This window comes from Ascaphus truei, chromosome 5, assembly GCF_040206685.1.
Source record: "Ascaphus truei isolate aAscTru1 chromosome 5, aAscTru1.hap1, whole genome shotgun sequence".
NCBI classification, from domain to species: domain Eukaryota; kingdom Metazoa; phylum Chordata; class Amphibia; order Anura; family Ascaphidae; genus Ascaphus; species Ascaphus truei.
Window position 1 is genome coordinate 210406839 of NC_134487.1, and position 6250 is coordinate 210413088.

The following is a 6250-nucleotide window of genomic DNA, read 5'->3' on the forward strand; positions in this document are numbered from 1 at the left end:
CCATTGGCTTGCGTGATGAGTGACATTTAAACATTCAGGTATCGGCACCCCCATACGGAGTAAGACGACCCCACCCTCGCTTCACTCCTATAACTAAAAAAAAATAAAGCAAGAAATGCAACATGGAGTGCTGCTTTATGAATTGAAATGCTTGCCTTTTCTTTTTCCTCCCCTACCTGTTTGTTTAGCCACATTGGTTCAGACTTGTTTCTTTTATATTTATTACCCAAGGGTATACACTGATTGTAATTATGTAACAATGTTTTAAAGCAGGCCTGCACAACATACGGCCCGCGGGCCACATGCGGCCCGTCTGGCCTCTCTGTGCGGCCCGCGATGACTCCGGCCGGGCGCCAGTTAATTAAATAAATTTAAAAAAAAAAAAAAAGTTAAAAAGAAAAGTTGAAAAAAATTGCGCCGATTTATCCCTCCCTCCCTCTCCCAGCCCCCTCCCTCTCCCAGCTCCCTCCCTCTCCCAGCTCCCTCTCTCTCCCAGCCCCCAGGTTTTGCGGTGCGCGGGGGCAGCAGCAGCATGAGGATGTGGCAGCAATAGCAGGAAGCCGGGGAGGTCAGAGCATGCCGGGGGGCGGGGCTTAGTACCGGGGAGAGGATGTTCTGATCTAAGGTGTGTGTGTGTGTTTGTGTGTGTGTGTGTGTGTGTCGGGGAGAGGATGTGCTGATCTAAGGTGTGTGTGTGTGTGTGTGTGTGTGTGTGTGTGTGTGTGTGTGTGTGTGTGTGTGTGTGTGTGTGTAAAACGGGCTGGTGGGGGGGTGGGGGTGTAAAACGGGCTGGTGGGGGGGTGGGGGTGTAAAACGGGCTGGTGGGGGGGTGGGGGTGTAAAACGGGCTGGTGGGGGGGTGGGGGTGTAAAACGGGCTGGTGGGGGGGTGGGCTGCTGACATGTGAGGGGGGGGTGGGTTGCTGACATGTGAGGGGGCTGCTGAAATGTGAGGGGGGGCTGCTGAAACGGGCTGGTGGGGGGGTGGGCTGCTGACATGTGAGGGGCAGGGGGGGAGGGGAAAGAGTGATGTGAGTTGCAGGGGGGGAGAGTGTCATATTGAGGGGAGGGGGAGAGTGTGTCATATTGAGGGGAGGGGGAGAGTCATATTGAGGGGAGGGAGAGAGAGAAAGTGTCATATTGAGGGGAGGGAGAGAGAGAAAGTGTCATATTGAGGGGAGGGAGAGAGAGAAAGTGTCATATTGAGGGGAGGGAGAGAGAGAAAGTGTCATATTGAGGGGAGGGAGAGAGAGAAAGTGTCATATTGAGGGGAGGGAGAGAGTCATATTGAGAGGAGGGGGAGAGTGTCATTTAGGGAAGGGGGAGAGAGTCATATTGAGGGAAGAGAGACATGGGGGGATGCTGACTTTGGGGCTGGCTGCTGACATGGAATGGGCTGGGGGGATGTGGAGGGGGTATTGTGTGTTTGATGTGGAGGGGGGTATTGTGTGTTTGATGTGGAGGGGGGTATTGTGTATTTGATGTGGAGGGGGGTATTGTGTGGGTGAGGGGGAGAGATGGGGGGATGAGAGATATATGGGGAGTATCGTAAAGGTTGATAGTGAGGGGTTCTGGGGGAGATATGATGATGATGAGAGGTGCTGGAGGAGAGATGATGATGATTTAACCCGTGCGGCCCAATTTTTTTTTTCTTGGAGCAGTTCGGCCCTTCTCACTTTACGAGTTGGGCAGGCCTGTTTTAAAGACTGCCCATTTGTCTTCTACATTTTTTCTGCAAAAATGTAATCCCAATTTATTACTTTGTTTATTAAAATCTGCCTTCTAAAATGTAAATTCGTTGAACCTGTATAATAGGTGTTTGATTTTATTTCAAACGTGTTATGATCACTATTTCCCAAATGTTCCCTGACTTGAATATTTGTTGTTTTTTCTACATTGTTTGATCTTGTCAAATCAGTAATGCTCCTCTCCTGGTTGGTTCCTCAATGATTTGTCATGTAATGGTCTTATAGCACCCCCCAAAAACTGTTTCCTTTAGTTGTAATGCTAATGTCATTGCTGCAGTCTATATCCGGATAATTACCATTGCCCATTATGAAAACATAACCTAGTTTTGCTGCTTCCTGATTTGCAAAAGTAATTTGGTGTTTTATTGCATATTCCAGCAAACATTTTTTGTACTTTAACCTCCATTGCTAACTTCTAACCACAGAGTTTATACATTTTCATCAACCCTTTCATGAGCATCTTACCTTATACAGTAAGTTTTAAATCCAGTTTCATATAAACATACTCCACCGCCTCGTCTATTTGCACATGGCACTGTGGTAGTATATCTGAAAATACTACCTTGGAGGGCCCTGCCTTAAGCTTGTGGCCTTGATGCCTGAAATATATATTTCTTTAACTTTTGTCATTGGTGCCAATGTGTACCAAAACCGCCAGGTCAGTCCCAGCCCCTCCCAACAATCTGTTTACCCAATCTGTAATGTGCCGAACCCGAGCATCTGGGAGACGACAAAACTGTTCGGTTTGTATCAACAGTTGGCTCCCTCTACCCTCCTAATAGTCCCCTACGTACCACATCCTGTGGTGTCAATGGGCCCTCTGCTAAGTAGTGCTGTCTCCTCCAGGATGGGCTGAATTTTTGGGTCTAGAGTTCTGATTTTTTTTTTTTTTTAATAACAAAAATGGATAGTTTAGCATTATTTACAGACTTCTGCAAAGATCTCAACACTTCATGTTACATTTTTGTTCTGCCGTATTTAATCAAGTTCAGGGGATGTATTTAAAATGAACAGTTTAATTAGTCTGCAACATGCAAGTACTGTCATTCCTTGCCTTTAACCATCTTGAATCTAATGGACTGTATTGTACAAAAATAATATTGTATTGTACAAAAATAATATTGTATTGTACAAAAATAATATTGTATTATGGAGATAAACAGTCATTTATATTGATGGCCATAAACTAACACAACCTGTGTTTATTATTATTTGGCTGACATATGGCATCTTTACTGGAGTAATTGGCTTGCCATCTGTTGGAGTTGTTTTTGTTTTGTTAATATAGTGAACTGGATGCATTTGTTTAATAGCACAAGTCTGCCTAGGGAATACTTGACTACATTTTGTAAGTACATTTAAAAAAATAATAATTGAAACGCTTGGTCCAGCTGCCTAATACTTATTTTTAAATAGAATATCTACTTTTTTACTTTGATCGTAATCCTAACTCATTATTTTGTCATTGCAGGGCTTAACTATCTTGAACTACTGGATATGTGGCTACTGCAAGAAGTTTGTTCACAAATAATTGTTGGAACTGGTTAACAATGCTGCGTAGATGCAAAGCAGAAAAAGTTTAATCTATAGTAGTTATGGTATTTCCTCATCCATTTATCCCCTGGCCTTCCTGGTGGCATTTACAACTGATTTCTCGAAGTTGAAAAAAAAAAAAATTCCGTATACTCACTGCATTGAAAAATCCAAAGCTTCAAATGTAAATTGTGCATAAGAACTGAACGTTTTTCCAGAAGTAAAGTCAAGAAAGGACTTGGCCTAACTTATATCGCTTTGCACTTTGTCTGTGACTTTCAAGAAAAACATTCTCCAGTGATGTTTGGGTGCCAAACACATATCCAGATTGTACAGTGTGTTTTGCTTTGTTTCTTCCCCTTTAAGACCACAAAATAAAGTGAATGCCTTTTTGTTTAACACGTGTGTATGTTAAGAAATTAAAAATGTCTTGGCCAATTAGTGCTATTTTGGAATACATTCACTCTTGTACACAAAGATTTCCTTAGCTAAATAATTTCTTGAGACAGGTGTTTGTTTAATTAGTTGTAACGTTCTGTTTTTCATATACTGTTATGCAGCTGTTGTCTCCTGATCAATGTAAGCAATTAAAGCATAAAGTGTATAAAAAAAATAATACACATGCTATTAACTTTACTGTGTTTAGAGGAAAAACCCTACTTGTACGTAGTGCTGGCGGCTTCTTATTGCCAAGAACACAAGGGGTTACAATCATTAACCTAGAAAATGCCCTCTGGAAAAAAAGCGGGTTTACAGTATTCCATTGTAATTTTAAAAAGAAACTACAGGTTTTAAACTGTAATTTCCAAACTTTTTAATACTAAAATGTTTAATTTATGTGTTGTACCTAATTTGTGCCACAGTATTTACAGTAGATCTGTTTTTTTCTTTTCTGCTTTTATTTATTTATATGGATAACACTTGTGGTGGGTTGAGGTACCTTCTGAATTAGACTTTGCTACTATTGATACCGCTTTACCTTTTTTGTCATTACACTCTGAGCTCCATGAAACCACTTTTCTGTGGTAACGTGAGTTTCAAAAATCATGCTTGTCGTTTTCTGTACATCTTGAAATGCCTTTATTGAAAGATTAAACCTTGCAAATGGATATACTTGTGGCTGAAGTATTACAATATCCCTTTCAATTGCCATGTACTGTTACACAAACCCTTTTTTCTTAGGTTATCTGTAGCTTTTGCAGACTCATGCACTAGACTGAAGAGTGTAATGGAACAATATTAGTACAGTATGATGACAGTGGTTCAGAAAATGTATATAAGCACAAATATGTAAAACTAAAGTCTTTAAGTTCTGTTGAGCTTTTTTTGTTTTTGTTCGAAGGTTTGTGAAGTGTCATGCATAAAGTGAACATTCAGAGAAGCTTAACAGTGGATCAACTGGATTTTTAGTAAAGCCATCCACATGAATGTCAAAATAAAGCACACTTCTAAAATAACCAATAACCAATAACTTATAACGTAATGTTTTTCCCTGTAACTTATGCATCATTAGAATTTGATCAGTGTTTCCGGGTGTTTAATTTAATAAACTCCATTTAAATGTTGCGTTAAAGACCATTTCATGGCGGGAAGGGAGGAAGGAGATCTAAGGGGGAAAATGGCCGTGCAGTTCTGTAATTCATAACCTTCCATTCTGCATTTGAGTAAACTTGAGTAGTTTATTAAAGTTGCTTACTTCTATTTACTCCAAATAGCTTTAACACTATTTGTGTAAAAAATACTTTATTGCAGCCCTTATATGGGTAAATGTGTTTCTAATAAATGGAGTTCTTTTATGCATGTATCAGAGATAAATACATGTTTTCCCTAGAACATGGTATTTGAACATTAGTCTCGATTTTGTGAATGTGTTCAGTGTGACCTACAGGTGGACTTTGGCACCTAAGGAATTCCCAAGAATCTTAACCCCTGGCTGCGCTCTGGACGTTATTTTGCGAACCATAATTGGGCAATTGTAGATTAAAGCTCTATAATGTTTCTAAGCACTGGGATATTCTAATTCGATCCAGTAATTATGTTTGCCAGCTATCTGAGCATTTGTGTATGAACAGCTTATTGAAACTGTACAGATATCATTTATGATATAAAGCTTTGTACTGTGGAATGTGCTTAATAAAAAAAGTTGTTAAATCACTATTTTAAGCCGTATTTCTTTCCAAAATTTAATTTAGATCCTTGTTAATATGGTGCAACACGGTTCCCCAGCAAAGCCTCTATCAATTTAATAGGTAATTTTAATGCTTGACTTTCATAGTTACGATTGCAATCCACTTCGTCATTTTAATAAATCCTTGCACTCAGTATTGTAACGAGGGACCAGCAGTTTTGACGCTTTGAGTGCTGGAAGGGCCCCCGGCACCAGTGTGCCACAACCCCTTTGGCAGATTGCGACCAAGTGACCACTCTTCAGTCATCACTTAATCAACTCCACAATAGGAAGAGCCCTCTTCGGGACAGATCTTGTTAGAGTGACCTCCTGTGGAAAACGAGCAATAACCCCATGATGTAGTTTCCAGAGCCCACCCTGTGGTCGATGTCATGGGGCGCTCAAGGGGTTAAAGTGTGTGTTTGTCTGTCTGTCTCCTAGGCCCTAGGCGCAAATAAACAAGGGAGAGACAAAAAAAAAGAAAAAGAAACATCATAGGGTGGTATATCAAACAATTCGAATAATTAATTGGTTAGATATGCACTTACAGTTATATAAGTAAGTATTAGCCTTTTATCCACTCTGGGATCAGGAGTTCATCTTAGGGGTCTTTTGTGTCTCTGCCTGGAGCTATCCGTTCTTCAGGGTAACCGTTATCACAGTATTCCACAGCAGTCGCGGTGCACCTGTATATAGGAAAATGTCTTGCCGGATGTCTAGACGGATCTCATAGGGAGATTAGGTAGGGAATAAAAAGGAAAAACAAATTAGTGTAAAACCTTTTAATTATAAAATTAGTAAAAC

The 6250-nt window shown here is 40.6% G+C and overlaps 1 protein-coding gene across 19 annotated transcripts in view; it reads left to right on the forward strand.

The window, feature by feature from the left end:
* The window catches only part of FBXW11 (F-box and WD repeat domain containing 11), an 85418-nt gene extending 79982 nt beyond the window's left edge, over nt 1-5436 (forward strand). For all 19 annotated transcript variants that reach the window (XR_012801807.1, XM_075601640.1, XM_075601647.1 and 16 more), the window contains one exon: nt 3218-5436. The gene's annotated coding sequence lies outside the window, so the exon portion shown is untranslated. The remainder of the gene's footprint in view (nt 1-3217) is intronic.
* The last annotated feature ends 814 nt before the right edge of the window (nt 5437-6250 follow it).